Here is an 18096-nt window from a genome sequence, read left to right as displayed (position 1 = left end):
ATAAATAAAATCTTTTTTAAAAAATTTAAAAATAAATAAAAAATTATTGGGGCGCCTGAGTGGCTCAGTCGTTAAGCATCTGCCTTCGGCTTGGGTCATGATCCCAGGGCCCTGGGTTCGAGCCCCGCATTCGGGCTCCCTGCTCTGCGGAAGCCTGCTTCCCCTCTCCCCACTCCCCTGCTTGTGTCCCCTCTCTCGCTGTGTCTCTCTCTGTCAAATAAATAAAGAAATCTTAAAAAAAAAAAAAAAAGAGTGAGGGGGCCAAGCTTGAACCCCACCACCTACTAGTTGGGTACCTAACTAGGTGACCTCTCTCGGGCCTGTTTCCTTCATCTGCAAAATAGCGATAACTGTTCAAACCTACGAACTTACCTCCCCGCCCCCCAGTGAGTTGTCAGAGAATGAAACATATATCTGTCGAAGTAATAAGAATTATGTCTGGCTCAGAATGGACCCTTAATCAGTGTGGGCTGCCACCACCATCACCACCCTCTCCCCAGGCCAGGGCTTTAGGCTCCCCTGAAGATGTGGATGGAATCAAACCCGTAAGTCCCATTCTCCCGCTTACCTAGAGCTAGAGATGGGAGCTGGTGGATGTGCATTCCAGCGCTGAGCTTTCTGAGCTGGCACAAGGAAAGTAACAGTCCCTTGGAGTTTATCTGACTGATGTGCTTTTATTCATTGGTATTAGTGGTCTTGTGGTTGTTGGTCTTCCCAACTTTTTAACCTTGTATACTTTTTACCTCACAACATGTACACGGAACCAACTACAGAGTATTTTAGATTACGGTGGTCTAGCACAGATATTAGCTGGCAGGTTAAAGCAGGCTGAGGTGACAGTTTCTTAATATTTCATTTTCATCTGTGGAAAAATCATGCATTCTTTCTGGCCTGGTGAGCCCCAGGAGACAAGAAATTTAGGTTCTAAACAGCAGGAAAAGGGACAAGGACTATACATGCAGAAGAGAATGTGGAAACAGAGACAACTCTGGATGGTTTTAGGAAAGTTCACAGTAGCAAGCTCAATCCCTCCCCCCATTCCACAGGCTTCTACAACGAAAGTGAGCTTAGAGGCTAGCAAATCCAGCCACTTTTATTTTATAGAGAAAGGCCAGAAAAATAAAATGACTTGCCCAGTGTCTCCCGACCAAGGGAAAAATGAGCATTCAGTGAAGGAACTCATGAATTGTAAAGGATGGTCAATCCCCAATAAGGCACACATGGACACCAGTCCCCGTTCGGCCACTGATCCAGACATGCTCCCTCTCTGGGGCCCAGGCTCATCTGTAAAACAAGACTTGGAACCAATGCCCAGTGAATCACTGTGTCGACAGCTATCAGAGACACCTTGCCGGCAGTAACATTGTGTGACCCCTCAGATCCACAGTCTTACAGTCTTGTGTTCTATCTAGAGGCCACCTTAAAAGTAGTACTCCAAATAACATGCACACACCCACAACCACACAAACACACATCTATGTTAGCAGAAAGCAGAAGAGAATTTTAAGTCCTATTAAAGGGCTTTGAGTTTAAGATTTCCTTCCCTTTTTTCTTTTCTCTCCTGGTAAGCTCACTTAAGTGGTTTAACACACACACACACCACACACACACACACACACACACACACACACACACACACACACACACACACACACACACACACAGAGCCCAGCCTCTCTGGCCATTTGGGTTTCTGTTCCAGGCAACACCGCTCCAAGGAAGGGGGAAATGTAAGCCAGCAACGGTGGCCCATGAGGCCAACAAAGAGGGGCCAAGCACTCCCACTGTCACCACCCTAAAACACCTGGTCGGCTCTGATTAATGAGATGAAGACCAGATGCTAAAAATGTCTGCTAAATTAAAAGAAAAAAGAACAAAGAGAAAAGGAAAGGAAACCAGAAGCCTGCCTTTTAATACAGTGCACTTCGTTATCTGTAATGTCTTTCAACCACAGATAACAGAATCAACCACATGGAATCTAAGATGCATGCCAGGTGAAAAAACATCATAAAGACATAATAAAAAGTTCCACCAGTGCCCATAAATTGCTGGGGACTGTTGCAAGGGCAGAACCATAAATTCTTGATGTTTCCCAATTAGAGGGTACCAACACGTATGCAGATATATTTGTGTGGGTAATTTGAGGGCTAAAAAAATCTTACATTAAACACAGCTACCTCCTTCAAACGCTGTTAGGGGAGCCTCCAACAGGCACACACATACAGCACACACTGTAGGAATTCAATTTGGAAACCATCATCTAAAGCACAGAGGAGAACAGGAAAGTCATATTGCTATAATGCTTAGATTATCAATCATCTTGACAGTTTATTGGCTTTATCACCACACATACCAATTAAAATGATGTCTGGCCTAGACTGTCAGGAGCAAACATTAAACAGACCAGGATTAAAAAGCAGATCCCAAACAGCACTCCAGTCAAGTTTCCCTTCCACTCTGAAATTAGTTAGAGCTGACTAAGAAACTGGCGCTAGACTTTGAAGAAATATACAGCCCAAAAGGCTGCGAGTCAACTCAGACCTGAGGAGCTGATAGGTAGTGTCATGTTATGGCAAATCTGACTCTCCTGAGGTTGATTTATCACGCACTCTGTGCAACAGAACGATTACTAATGGTGGAACCAGGGGCGGGGGGAGGGGGGGACAAAACCCCACCACCATAATTTGCCTCTTCTTGCAACCAAGGGCTTGCATCAGAAGGACCAAGCCAGCTCCCTGAAGTGGGGTAGGAATGCTAGTAAATTCACACTACTGAACAAACATATTAACATTACCCCCACACAGGTTATTAAAGTAATTTTACAGATTCAGAAGAACCGAATAGGCAGCGGAAGAGACATTCATAATTCAAGAGCTCTAGACAGCGAAAGAGTTACGAACCCTATACGTTTTTAAAATGCTTCTGCATGTGTCACTTTGGCAAGGAAATCTCAACACAATTAAAACTATACTAGCACATCAATAGGGCTCAATTGAGAGCTGTGTACCTGCCTTTTACTAGGCCAGGGCTTTTATAGATGCCTCAGGAAGAAAGGGAAAATGGGAAATTCGCTGCTAATTAAAGGGAACCTTCTGTGCCTAAGGAAAAATGGTGGCATTTCTAAAATATATATAAAAGAAACACGTTTTCGAATCTCTGCCAAGGGTTTGGCTTTTTCACAGCCCCTAGAACTGTTCCGTGTTTGTTTGGAAGTTACAGAGCCATTCTGTTTGTGATTAATAGTTTGCTTTCCAGTACAAATAAGTCATTAAAAAGGGTGGGGTGGGGTGCAGAGAGAACTGACAGGGTAGGAACTGGCCCCGAAACAATGCGAGTAAGAAATTCATACCACATTTTCCAACTTTTTCACTCCCTTATTTACCCAAGTGGGGTCTATGCCCTCCCCACTGGGTGACTTCAACATGACCCTATGGGTGAAAACACTCACTGGGACACCACACTAGAGGTGCTTTCTCTTGTGTCTTTCCCCCAGGTGGACTCATGGGTACCTGGGGAATCCTGTTAACTCGTCATTCATTGAAGGCTCTGGAAAAGGATGGGATGGAAGTGACCACAGGGCAGGAAAGAGCAGCTTCAGCAGTGCTCCTGCTTTCATTGGGCTGACTTCTCATGGGCTATGCTGCCATTTTGTGACACTTCTAACCAGCCTCCCATTTCCAAGGAGGGCTGACCTTGCTTTGTCAGTTATAGGCTGAGGGAGAACAGTGACAATATACCACTTACCCAGGGGAAGTAATTCCCTGCAAGTCAGATGTCACCAGGGGGGGAAAAAAAAAAAAGATGTAATGCCAGAACCCAAGGCTTGTACACAGCTCAACAAATCCTGAACTTTACACCTGAGCATGTGGGTTTGGGAAGCAAGGCAAAACCCACTCATATCGTCGAGTATCACATACCCAGTAACATCACAACTCTTTGTACAAGAGCCAGGAGAGAGAGAACTAGGGGAAGGCATCCAGCAACCAAGCTCCTCACACAAGAAACTTCCTCTCTGCCATCACCCCCCAGCTCAGATTTCTGAAGCACTTTCACTATCAGTGAGGCAGAAACCTCCCACAACAGGCCCTCCACATACCCACCCCCAAACAAGAAACAGACAAAAATCTCCACTTTCACACTCCAAGACATCAAGGCACCACGAGCTCCATGGGGAGGAGAGATGTGTAGCAACCCGTCAGTGAAATCATTCATGAAGGTCACTGGGCACCAGCCAAGGGACCGACATGGTGCTGAGCCTTGTTAGGAACACATGGGACTCTGAGGAGCATGATTAACGTGTCCACGGAACCCACAACAACCCAGCTAGGAGATATGACTGGCTTATCACCAAGTAGATGGAGATTTTCTGCTCTTTCCACCAGCCCCTGAGCTCCTTCAGGGCAGGGACTATGTCTCATTGATTTGGTGTAAAACCTACCAAGAATGAATGAAACCAGATATGAATGAGAAAAAAATGATTCTTAATCAAACAATAATACATGCAAAAGCAGAACTGTTAGTTGGTTTGGAAATCCCAGCTTTACTGCCAATTCAGGCCCTTCTTCCAGCAAGTGGCTGAAAGAAAGCAGACAGTGAGGCAGCAGGAGGCTGCATCGACTCGTCGTCTTTCCTCTAAGTCCTCCTGGAACACTCTCCTCTTCCCCACCACACCTTCACAATGCTGACATCTGTGCTATACCGAGTGCCTGTGTAGGGGGGCCCCTCAGCCTGTCTAGAATCAGAACAGTAAGGCAGGAGAACATCAGTGGGCAAGGGGGTACTACTAAGAAATGAGAAAACTGAGATTTATTAAGAATAAATCTTCTCCTCTTCTACTTCATTGCTGTCTACCCTAGAAATGGCTCTAAAATGTTCCCAAGGTTCACCCAAACACCAAGGTCACTAGGGTTTTCTTATTACAAAAAATAAGACTTAAAGGCTGTCTGTTTGTATGTTAGCTACGACCACAAGAGTGGCAGGAGCACAGAAGTTAGACCCTCCAATAGTAGACTCTTCATCAACACTTAAGAATTGAAAGGAGACATTTAATAGTGATTTGGAAAGCAAAGTAATTCAGCATGGGAGTTAAACAGAAAAGACAGGCCATCGGTGTAAGAACAGTTGTCATTACACAATGCAGTAACAGGAACCATGATGTTAGAATTCACCTAAAACAGCAGCTGGGGTTGGGGCATCAGGGACAGCTTTACAGAGCTGGTAAGAATCAGCAGGTCCTTGAAGCATGTGTACAGAGGCGGAAGGCATTCCAGGTACGAAGAATATGGGGGCCGGAGAGGGGGAGGTGCAGCCAGTATACTGCAGTGGTAGACTAAAGGGGTCACAGAGGAGAGTGGAGGAAGCTAACATAGGATGGGGTAGAGACCGTAAAGATCCCAAGCAGAGCCTGAAATGAACACCTAAAATTAAACTCTTGATCTTCCGGTGTGTTCTATTTCAGTGACTTCACCATTATGGTAGGAATGGCTGGTTGTCTCCTGATTATCTGCCACTACATATGGCCATGCGGCTAAGTTGTGGCCCATGGGATGTGCTGACTCTGCAGGGAGGAGACACACTTGGATTGTGACAGGAGAGAGCATTCCATTTCCATCTTGTTTAGCTACTTGGAGTCTTGTTAAAACACCCCAACCTGTATCAAAACTACAACCACCACCATTATTCATCCAGTTTCCAAGCCAGGCACTCAGGTATCAGGCTGGACTGTGTCATCTCCCTCATGATCCCCATAATCTCTCTCACCAAGTTCTGATGTCAATTACTATCTACCACTCAGATTTACCATTATTTCACCTCACCCCAACAGCCAAGGACATGACCTACCCACACATACTTTCACTTTCTCTGAACCATTATCATAGAACCATTCTTTCTCCAGACACAGATCTGATCATGGCCCCTAATGAAAACTCCCAACGGTTTCCCATTGTTCTTAGGGTAACAACAAAAATCTTCAGCACATACTAGGAGGCTTAACACAATCTGATCCCGATCTGCCTCCTCTATACCACACTACACCTCCCAACCTTCTTTTGGTCCCCCTAATAACTACTATGCTTTCATCCCACACAGGGCATCTGTACACGATGTTCCCACTTTCTAGAATGCTTTACTTAGTTAAGTCTTACTCATCCTTCAGATCTTAACCCAAGCAACACTTGGTTAGGGAAGACTTCCCTGACCTCCTACCAGGTCAACTCCCCCTATTATACCATGCACTAACACATGCATTGATGCACTAATACGTACAGTTATACCCATGAGGCTTTCTTACAGTATTTCTCTTTATAATTAGCTAAGTATCTGGTAAGCCGTATTTACTATTAATCTAACAAAATATAGAATGAACACTACATTTATCCGATTAATGTCAGTCCACTGTTCCCTACTCAAGACTATGTGCTCAGTGAGGGTAAGGCCCATCCGTATTATTGCTCACCAGTGAATCTCTGGCATCTAGCATGATCCATGGCACAGAGGCACTCAACACATATTTAATATGTGAATGAGCTAATATAGAAATTAATGGATGGTTCTGGTACCTCCCATAGCTTTTACTTCATTAATACCCCTCATCAATCTAGCACCTGCCTAATCATATACCCTCATGTTCCCAGATTATCTTCCCAAACAAAGCCAAGGCTCTCAGAACCTAAGGAAAATATCCTTACCCTGCCTGCTCTCCCTCCTTTAGCTTCTTCCCTGAGAAAGACGATCTACTGTGAAAGGGTGGCTCCTTGTGCACTCTATTCCCAATGCAACTATTGTGCTATCAAAAAAAGAAAAAAAAATGGAGAGTTAAATATCACCGGTACTTAATGACCCATTAGACAGCCACCTTGATACCAAACAGAAGGTGGTTAATGCTCTAACAAACTGATGTTAAACCAAAGTAACAGAGGGTAGCATAAACCAAGAGTCACGGTTTATAACACTAGTGTTTCATTAACCGAATGGGAAACAGGGCACACCAGATTCCTGACCAGCTATAAAGTGGCACAACTGAATCACAACGACTGTGGCAAGTTCCCCAAATGTCTCGGTCCACAGACCTAATGCCATCTACAACCCAAAAATGACAGAATTCTTTTCCTTTAAATATCCACTGCCAGGGCACCTGGGTGGCTCAGTCATTGGGCGTCTGCCTTCAGCTCAGGTCATGATCCCAGGGTCCTGGGATCGAGCCCCAGGCCGGGCTGCCTGCTCCGCAGGAAGCCTGCTTTTCCCTCTCCCACTCCCCCTGGCTCGTGTTCCCTCTGTCTCTGTCAAATAAATAAATAAAATCTTTTCAATAAATAAATAAATACCCACCACCATCACCGCCACCCCTGACCTATAATGCAACACTCTCCAGCAGGAGAAGCTGCCAACTTTCAAACTGCACACAGAAGCCAATGAAACCTCCCTAAATGTCAGCTGGTGTTGCATTCAAATGCAAACTTGTTTTTGAAGAAGACGGGCACAACTGTGGTACCTACGATAAAGAAAATGGGCTCTGAACTGACAGTGGGTATCCTCACCTCCAAAATCTGCATTCCCAAAAGAAAGGGGTTCCTTCCTGGCTTTTGTACTTTTACACGGTGACCATAAAAAAGCCTTTATGGGCTCCTGTACCATCTTGCCCTGCCGTAGACATTTCAGTGTTAGGGCCTCTCAGGTTAAACTCGAGAAAGGCAGCAAGCGATGCAGATGAGTGCCCCCATGGATCACAAGGTGGTGTGGGCATAGAAGCATCACAGGAAAGGGATGGCTGCCTCTGCTTAGGGACTGCAGGAGCAGAGAGAGAAGCACAAGCACTAATCAGAACAAGAAGGGAGAAAATGCACCTGGTAGAGCCTGGAGAGGCCTCTGAACCTCTTGGAAGAAACACCAAAAGTAAACTTAGGTTCATGCTTGCACCTGCCTGAGGACTAGGGCCAACCAGGCCCTCAGGCCATGGATGCCAGAAGTTTGTTATCCTCAGTTCTTCCCCAAGAAACACTGTGGCTTGGCAGGCGCTCTGACTGCCCGCCCCCCACACATTCTGCAGAAGAATGAACAGACATGCAGAGCAAATGTCCCATGAACTGAAGTCAGAGGTTAGTGCTAAGAAAAAAGATCTAATAAGCAAGAAGGCATATAACTTGTTCTCTGGACCAAGTAGGTCAATGAAAATCCCCTTCCAAACCATGCCCACCAAAAGGAAATGGGAAAATGGATCATCATCAATTACCAGTGCCACAGAGAAGATGAGGCCACACCATTGTTCCGGTCTCGTCTTCCTGGGCACACAGCTGGACTTCATTTTCCAGTCTCCCTTCAAGAAAGTGGGGCCATGTAACTCATTCTTACCAGTGAAATGTGAAAGGAAGTGAGGTTGGACAGCCCTGGGGCTGGGGGCAGTTCAGAGTTTGGTATGTCTTCTCCATGTTCTCTCTCCTCATCCACTAGAAAAAGTGAGAGGACTCTAGGAACAAAGCAAAGGGAAGGCACTGAAGACAAAGGGTTCTTGGGCCCGTGAATGATGTTGGGAAACAGCTCTCCTCTCCCACCTCACTCCCTCTCATACACACACCCTCTACTTTAGACTTGAGAGCAATAAACAGACTTCTCTCATGTCAAGCCACTAAGGTTTGGGGGTTGGTTTTAATAGCCATTAGTCTTCTCTGGCTAATAGAATAATTCAAACTTCATTAGCATCTGGTTTGAGACCTATATTGGTTATGTTTATTTGTATAGCAGATCCACCCTCCTGATTATGCTGGGCTCTGGTTAATGTTAATATTTGGTTTTTATTCTCTCAGTTGGATTATTGAGTCTCAAAAATTTCACCGTGGAAAATCTTCAATATGGAAAAGCCACCAGCAAATGTTCACAAGCTGACCCCACTTCCGTGTCTATAAACAGGCCATACTCCCTCTCACTTTCAAGTTCCTTCTGGTCTCTCTTGCAATGGACAGGACACACACATTGAGCCCACTACGTTTACAGACATATTAGGTCAGTTAGAGCTTTACCAGTAATTAAAAAAAAAAAAAAAGATTTGAACATACATACACATATCAGGCAAATAAGGGAGCAAAAGGGAACACATTTTGCAAGGGGATAAATATAAATTCCAATCAAAGGAATAAGGTGTTATCCACTCTCTGGTCTGAGACTGCAAATTAAAAATGCTTGTTTTGAAGAAAACATTGTTTATTTGGGATGCTTATCTATTATAGGATTAGAAAAGAGTAAACCAGAGACTGACTTGTGCTGGAGTGATAGGTAGAAAAGGCAAAGGCACTTCAAAAAAAAAAAAAAAAAAATTCCAGCATTCTACCACCTTGAATCCTGGAGAACCCCGGAAGGCATACTTGGCTTAGTTGAAGTCTGGACATGAGTTCCTAGAGAGGTCATGAATGAGTGGCAACTGCAGTGGCAGAGTCCATTTCTTCAAGCAGAAAGAACACACTAGGAGATCTGATCACTTGTCTAGAAGACCAGTACCAGGTAGTGTGGTCTCATTCTGGCACTGGGGAAACCAATCCCAACGAAGATTGACTTATATTGCTAAATATTTACTGAGTATCTAATACCACTTGAGAACCTGTGGGAGAAACTGAATGTGACTATTTCAGAGCCGAAAGGACTCTTAGAGATAATCTGTCATTTCTCAGCTGTGAATCCTTGCTTCAATTCTCAACCTCAGTTTCTTCATCAGAAGCTAATAGATGCAAAGCACTTAGCAAACATGAGCCCACAATATATTTTAGCTGTCACCAGAACAATAACCATCCTGGAGGGCTAAACTGCATGTGAGTACAGTGTTGGATGGAGAGATAGAAGTCACCGGGCCACCTTTATGACTCCCACAAAGGAAGATGGAGGGTCAATTAAGGGAGTCTCCAGCCTCCCACCCCACTCAGCAGCAGCTGTTTGGGGATATTCTATATACTGGAGTTCTACATAAAGTATCATTTAACTGAAGGGTCCTTTTGCTCAGCAGAAAATAAAAGTTTAAGAAACAGTAGTTTAATCCCCTTCATCCCACCCCACCCCACCCTTTTTTTTTTTTAACCATTGAGGAAACTGGAGGTTGGAAAACGGAAGTTAACATACATGTTCTGACTCCCAGTTATCTTTTCATTGAGCCAGGCTGGAGGCTGTGGATGAGCCAGATTTCTTCCCCTAGCGAAACTTGCAGTTCTAGTGTCCAGAGCTCAGCTCTGACTAGAGGCCATCTCTGGAAGCTCTGCCACTGCAAGGAAGACAGAGGTGGTGCTGGGTGCTTCCCAGCTGGGTGCTGCCCCACTGGTGCCACCCAGTGGTGTCTCTTTCTCCTGGGGTGCAAACATCCCCCTCTCACCCCAAACCAATTATGAGCACATCCCCTATTTGCTGTGTTAGACAGGGCTGTCTCCATGCCAAAGGCACTGCTCAGGCAAGCTCCAGACCAGAGTCATGGTACCAGAATATATGATAGTCATGATCATAGTTTAATTATAATAGTAAACCAGCATTGGTTCAGCATCTACTTTTTGCCAGGCAGTATGCTAAGCACTTTACACCCCATATTTCATGTAAACTTCAGGACAATTCTGAAGCAAGGTGCTGTAATTAACTCAATTTTACAGAAAAGGAAATGGAGGCCCACTGAGTAGGAACTGGGCACGCTCATCCAGCTGGCAAGTTTGAAGCCAGAGTCTGACCCCAGGCAGTTTGGCTTCATTTCCCATCCTCTTCACCCAGTCCATATGTTGTTTCCCAATCTCACACCCACACTGACCATGAGAAATAAACACCATGGCCAGTCACGGATAGCTGCATTTTAGGACAAGGTAAGTAGGTGGGAAGTTGTAAGGCATGTGGGATAGGAAATACACATCTCAAGCAAACTAGATGCAAAACAAAATTGTCAGGGCTTCTGATTCATCCAGAAAAACTGCCAGGGAGAGGAGACTTAAGGAAAGGTCTAGATTTCCTTGTCCGGGTCATTTCCATCACCTCCCTTCCTTCTAGGCTCCAGGGTTCCCATTTCCCACACAGTCCTGCTTCACACAGCACACAGTAGGTGTTCAACTATTCCCCTCTACCTGGCTGCTTTAGGAGGCAAACCCACAGCACTTCTTGGGGTTCATCTTCCCCAAACCAACTCAACCCCCTCTCACACTTCTGAAAGCATTCATAGATGGTCACATCCCTAATACTTTGCCAATTTACCCCATCGTCCCTCCCCCGTTTTAATTTCCCCCATTATGCTTGGATCAGTTTCCTCACTCTGTGCTAATTCCTCTCCCTCTCCAGTGTTTATACCCTTCAGATGTTTGCAGGCTATTATCATGTACCCACTTAGTCAAGCAGCACACATTAAGTTCTTTTCATCTTTCCTCATAAATCAATCCCTTAATCCCTCCAAGCCCTTTAATCGTGCTAGCTGCTCCTCTCTGAACTCTGTCCAGTTTCTCCAAGTCTCTGATAATGTTGTGACACGAGGCTGGATGCAAGGCTCCAGCTGCCGACTTTCCAAGCTCCCTGAGCATCAAGGAGCCCTGTGCACACACACAGCTCCATCTGGGAGGATGGACACCTGTCCTTACCACTCCTAGCACCCTTCCTACATCCTTATCATTGTGAAGGGACCGTGGCTATCCACAGAGATGCAGAGAGCTCTCAAGCATTTTGGTGCCATGCAAAATTTAAAGGGGGTGGGAGGGAACCTGCAGGAAGTTTTATAGGCCCATAAAGATTTTCACTAGCTATTCTCACACACTCCCTAAGAATAGATAATGCCTCTGAGATCAAAGAGGATTTAGGAGTCCAGGAAAAGGCCATTTTGGAGCCCCAGGCCATAGGAAAATTACAACCAAAAGGATATACCACTACACACCCACCAGAATGGCTATAATCAAAAAGACCGACAACACCAAATGCTGACAAGGATGTAGAGCAACCAGAACTCACATACACTATTGGTGGAAGTGAAAAATGAAACAATTGCTTTGGGAAAAGGTCAGGCAATTTCTTTTAAAATGAAACTTACAACTACCTTCGGTCCCCAAAATTCTCCTCCCAGGTACTCAAGAAAAATGGAAATATATGCACACACAAAGGATTGTATGCAAATACCCATAGCAGCTTATTAGCTCAAACCAGAGAAGAGCTGTGCTGACATTCCAAGAATGGACAAACTACAGTCTATGCATACACTGGAAGACCACTCAACAATGAAAAACAAACTACTGACATATACAACATGGATGACTCAAAACACGCTGTACTAATGAAAGATTCACAGAAAACATACTCTAGGATTCCACTTATCTGAAGTCCTAAAACAGTCACAAGTTATGACAAAAAAAAATATAAGTGATTACCTCTGGAACAGAAGAATCAGGGAGTAACTGGGAAGGGTCACCAGGGCACTTTCTGGGGGAAAGTCAAGTTTTTCATTTTGATAGGTGTTTGAATTACATAGATGCATGCATTTATCAAAACTCACAGAAATGGTATACTTAGGGTTTTGTCCATTTCTCAAAAGAAAAAAATAAACTAATACTGAACCCTAGTAAATGATATGATGCTGAGTGTTAGAGTGAAGGGTATTGAAGTCTGCAACTTACAATGAAATGCACCAAAAAAATAAGATGAACCGATGGATGGATAGAGGTAGAATAAGGCAAGCATAATAAAATGGTAACAGAAGAACCTGGATACCACCTGATATCAGGTCTATGCAATTTCACAATACAATTCTTTCCACTTCGTACAATTGAAATTTTTCTTAATAAATAGTTGGAGGGGGATAAAAAACCTTGACTCTTTCCATTTGCAACTTCTTGTAGACCTTGGAGCCATGAATGCCACACTGATGTGCAAGAGGATTTTTATCTTTCAGGCACTATTTCAACCACTTGCTTCTCATTCTAGGTGTGGCCTCCTCACCATTCCCCACCCATACCTTTATCCTCCATTCCTTTCTCCTCCTCAACGTTTTAGTATCTACATTCATAAAAAAAAAAAAAAATTATCAATAGTTCATCCAGGGATTCCTAACAGAGTATTCCTGAGGGGCAGCGCAAGGAGGACGTCAGGAAGGGTGAGGTCCACAGATCACTTGCAATTTTATAAAAAGTTCTATGCACATGCATATGTGCATTTCTCTGAAAAGAAGACCCATAGTTCTCATCAGATTCTCGTAGAAGTCTGTGGCCCAGGAAGGCTCAAAGCACAACTGGAAGGCCTCTTCAACTGCACTTCCCAAAGAGTGTTAAGGGCAGGTAATGCTTCAATTTAGAAATCATCTGCATTTCAGAACACCTGTGTTTTTCATTATCAAAGTGCTTTTTCATTGTATACTCTCATATAAAGAGAAAAGACGCTGCTTGAAAGTAGTCATGTGAGAGCCTACACCCCTGAACATGTCCAGGCACATACAGTAAGATTAGGGTTATTCAATGTAATATATTCAATTGTTACACACACTTCAATTTAAAAGTTTTTGATCATAAAACTAATAAATATTTATTAAGCACTTGGCAGATGAATTGCACAAAAAAGATACTACCTTTTACTGAGGACCTTCAATGTGCCAGGTACTTTACAGATGTTTTATTAAATTTCATTCTCCATTGAGTTGCATCTCATTAGACCTATAGCATATTAAAAAAAGAAAAAGAAAGAAAGAAAGAAAACTAAGCTTAAAATTATCCCCCAAAAGTCACACAGCAAGAGAATTTGAACCCAGAGCTCCAGGGCTCCAAAGTCTAGTCCTTCAAAGGTTCTCCAGGCAAGAACTTCAGCTGCTACACTCATAGCTCCTAGAATTTGGTGTACTCCTCTGTATTTCAAATACTCTGTCCCACAGACTTTAAAAGTTCTCAAAAATTATCCAGAAATGCAAGCATTCCAGAATGCAAAACCTATCACCCAGACTACCATGTCTTCAGAGGTGGAATCACTCATCACATTACATGTTCCAATTCCTGGTCTGGAAGACCACGCTGCTGCTGAAGAACAGAGAACTGACGAGCTGGGGTGTAAGAACGGATCCAGCAGTGTCATCTGCAGCACCACCCCACCTCAAAGCACCTTTGTGCTCAGTGGAGAGGGGCTAGCGTTCAGGGGCTTGGGGACCATCGTAAGCATCACCATCTGGGTTTGCAACAGCTGAGGCTAAACAGAGCCAACTTACCCTGAAGCATCACCTTCATCTTCTATCTGAGAATTCTTTCAAGCAATCTGTTCATGGGAAGGAGAACATAGGACACTGGCCCTGACTTCCATATTCTGGAGATTTCTGTGGGGTAGAGAGCACTTCATTCCACAACCCCCAGGACTCTGGACTTCAAGGGGGTTGCCCTCTGGTCCAGATGCCTGCGGGTCTGGAGAAGAATGACAATGGTGATCCCAGAAAGGGTAAAAAGACAGGTCAGAGGCTTCCAAGAACTCCTCTGGCGACACTCTGGTCACCTTTCCTCCTTGATGTTTCAGCTGAATAGAAATGTTATGAGAAATAAAGACTCAGCACTCAAAAGGCTTTCTCCATCCCTGAAATCCTAATATTGATATATGCAGGCTAAAACAATCAAAAGATACACTGAAAGGGAAAAAAAAGTCATAAAAGGCCAGTAGGGAATATACATGGAACTGGGGAGGGGCATTCCAGCTCCAGTGCAGAGGATGGTAAATTGAGTGCACTTGGGGGAGGGGGTACAGGTGGAGACAGATGAATGAATGAATGAACGAACGAATGAATGAATGGAGTGAATACACTGCATGGCAGAGTTTACAGGTAGCCTAGCCCAATATCCATTCTCCCTTTTCCCCCAGGAACAGGGCCTCAAATTTTAGCAGGGCACATTGCCACCCAGTCAAAAGACGGCAATTCTCTGCCTCCCTTGCAGCTAGGTGTCACCTTACAGCTAGATTGCTGCATGGAACTTCTAAAGTAAGTTCCAAAGAGGAAGGAGGGAGAATGTCCTCCTTTGCCTTTCCTCCCGCTGCCAGGCTGGTATGTGGATCTGTTGTCTGGACTATGTCCATCTTAAAATATGAGGTTCAATCCAAGAAACCAAACCCTTGAGATAGCAGAGTGGAAAGATGGAAGGAGCCTGAATCCCTGTTAATACCACGAAGCCACCCTATCAGCCCTAGGTTGTCAGCCTCTACAATAAGAGAGAGAAATAAATGTGAACCTTATGTAACATGCTGGTAATTAGGATTATCTATCCCATGCAACTGAACCTAATCCTAACTGATGTAGGTGGCTAGATAAATCTCTAAGAAGTTGTTTTTAACAACCAGGAGCAAAAGTACCACACCCTAATCACAGCTCTGGTCTCTAATTAGCCCCTACTCCCCTGGATTAGGAAGGGTTCATTACTAGAAGTAGTAGCCCCCGTACCTCTTCACTTGGGAAAGGTCACAAGTGAAAGACCACCCTTCTCAAGCTACTAAATCAAATCCATCATTTCAAGCAAAACCAACTACTCAGAGCATTGATACCTTGGAGGAGAGGGTGAGGCACATGGGAGTTCATAATTAGGCCTTAGAAACCCCACCTCACAGCAAGCAAACTCTAAAATGTTTGCCTCCCCTTAAGAAAACTTTAAAGGAAAAGATGTAGGCTTTAACCATGTGAATTTCAAACAAGTCTGCCAGGGAGTCTCAAGCAAAGCAGCTACATAATGAGACAATGGGGAATAGGGAATAAGAAATACGAAATAGGGACTGATCTTTCCAGGTGCTCTTCTCCCCTCGGTTTTGATTGGGTGACAGTAAAATTCCTGAGATGAGACCTGCACCCTTGGGGATGTTTTACCACACATAGAATTCCAAGGCAAGCAGGAAGTTACCCAACAGCAGTGAAGAGGAGGTTACAGTTCTAGGAGGTGCCAGATTTCAAGCACATGACTTAACCATCTCCACCAAGAGAAGGGACTGAGTATTTTCCACTACATCTCAAGCCAGTGGCAGCTTCTTCGGAGGCCTCTTCAGAGGGGTGGCTTCACAGCATGCCCACCTTGGCTGCATTTTCACTCCAGGGTCCTGAGAGGACACCCCTCCACCACACGAGGATTCTTAGGGGCTCCCTTGGCTTCCCATTTGCCATCTACCCATTCTGATTTCATGCACTAAACACATACATCCACACCCCAACCTCGGGATTCCACAGTCCTCACTTCACTCCCCAGGGCCAGGATTTCTGAGATTCTTGAGAATAAAGTTTTCCATTCACTTCCCAACTTGGGAGGACTCATTCTCCAAGGACATCCAAATGGGAAGGGAAAGCCGTCTTTTAGGATCTCAGAGGTTGGATTTTGGTGATAAAGTTTTAAATTGCTGTCCATTATTAACTTAAACTCACAGCAGTCAGCCCTGAGATCTGCAATTATAACAATTCATAAAAACAGCGCCTTTGTTAGTTGCAATTGAAGAGCTTTTGAAATATAATTGCAACGCGGTGCAAAGTAAAATAAAAATTCAGATTTTCTTTTACCGAGGCCATGAACAATACTGTCCTTTTTACAGCAGCGGAAAGCCTCAAGACATCCGTTATATTCCTTCAATGAGCTTTGTTCAATAAATGCTAAGCCTTGAAGCTTTTAAATGTATTAAAGTGATTATGATATCATCACTCCAAAGGCACTTCAATAGAACATTAAGACAGAAACAATTTTCTTGCACACAAACGGCATAACAGTAACAAAAAGTTGATTAAATGCACATTGTATCAAAAATATTTTCAGTATTTATAGACATATGTAGACAACATTAACTGTAACCCACACCATGGGCAGGGAAGAGAAGAGTAAATAATAAAAGCATTAGGGGAGAAAGCAAATTTTAACAATAAATCTTCAAAACTTAAACTGTAGCTTGACTGTGACTTTGCTTTTGGATTTATCAGCAAAGTCACACTACATAAAAGAGTAAGTCTCAAAATTAATAAATACTAGAGGGGAACAAGTCCTTGTTTGCTTTTCTAATAAGCCCAAATACATTCCCCACTCACACATGCCATGCTTCCATAAATGCCTCGACGTGACCGGCAGGAAATGTGAATCTATTTATTTACAACGTCACCTAACATACCACAAGCAGGTGAGGACTCTGCAAAGGGCAGATGCCTAACGTGTCCAACCAGGAGGTGTGGAGAGGGTAGGAAGGAGGCCAAGAGGTGGGTTCAGAGCAAAACGGCAAGATGTAAGATTCTCTTTGTTGCAGGCTCATTACAGAATGCTCTTAGCACAGATAAGGGGATTATGAATTCACATGTGAATTTATCCCCTATTAAACTTTCAGCAAAAGGGTCAGTTGGCTGGAATAGCAAAGCCAAGGCACCATGGTCACATGCCAAGGTAGCAACGACTTGTAAGCTCTCCTGACACATGAAAATAAGAAAAAGGGGACATTTCAGCCCCTTTTGAGTGCATACAGATTAGCCTTTACATCTGTGTGTTCAATTCTGTGTCCCGCTATTTTGCTCACCTTTATCTAGATGGCATGTTCCCAAGCCATTTAAAACTTGATAGATCCTTTCTAATGGATGTACTATAGGGTGTTTGGTGGTTATTTTTTGTAGTAGCTATTTACGTGGTAAGGATATCTATCCTACGCTTGTCGTATTTTGCTCCATTATTTACCATCAGAGTTGTTTTTGTCTCCTAAGTTTGTTTATGGGGTGGGGTGTTTTTAAAATAAGGTGAAGGACTCTAACATCCTAAAATTAAGGAGAAAAGTATTCTAAGGAACCAAGGGGGAGGGGGGAGAAGGAGTCTGCCAGGAAGAAGAAAACAAACTCTCAAACCAGTTAAGACCAAATCCCCACATATGACCCAGTACCTTTCAACTTGTCGTGACCCCTAAGCCAAAGGAAGAGTGTGTTTCTCACTGGACACAATGCGCACTCCACAAGAAAAGCCACAGACAAGGCCTTTTACTACCCAACTTGGGGCCTTCGTGATTTTCTTTATGGGGAGAGTATCCTTGTCCATCACTTCAAGCACTGCTACCTAGCCTTGGCAGCTTCTTAAACCAGCCCAGAGAAAGGAACACATAACAAAGGGACAAGAAAAATGGAAAATAAAGACCATACAGTGGGTGACAAGTTCC

The 18096-nt window shown here is 43.9% G+C and overlaps 1 protein-coding gene across 5 annotated transcripts in view; it reads right to left on the bottom strand.

The window, feature by feature from the left end:
• LRMDA (leucine rich melanocyte differentiation associated) overlaps positions 1-18096 on the bottom strand; it is a 1116706-nt gene that overhangs the window by 1026834 nt on the left and 71776 nt on the right. The gene's annotated exons all lie outside the window — the stretch shown is intronic.

Source organism: Zalophus californianus, chromosome 15, assembly GCF_009762305.2.
Source record: "Zalophus californianus isolate mZalCal1 chromosome 15, mZalCal1.pri.v2, whole genome shotgun sequence".
NCBI classification, from domain to species: Eukaryota; Metazoa; Chordata; class Mammalia; order Carnivora; family Otariidae; genus Zalophus; species Zalophus californianus.
This window is presented reverse-complemented; position numbering and strand designations above follow the sequence as displayed.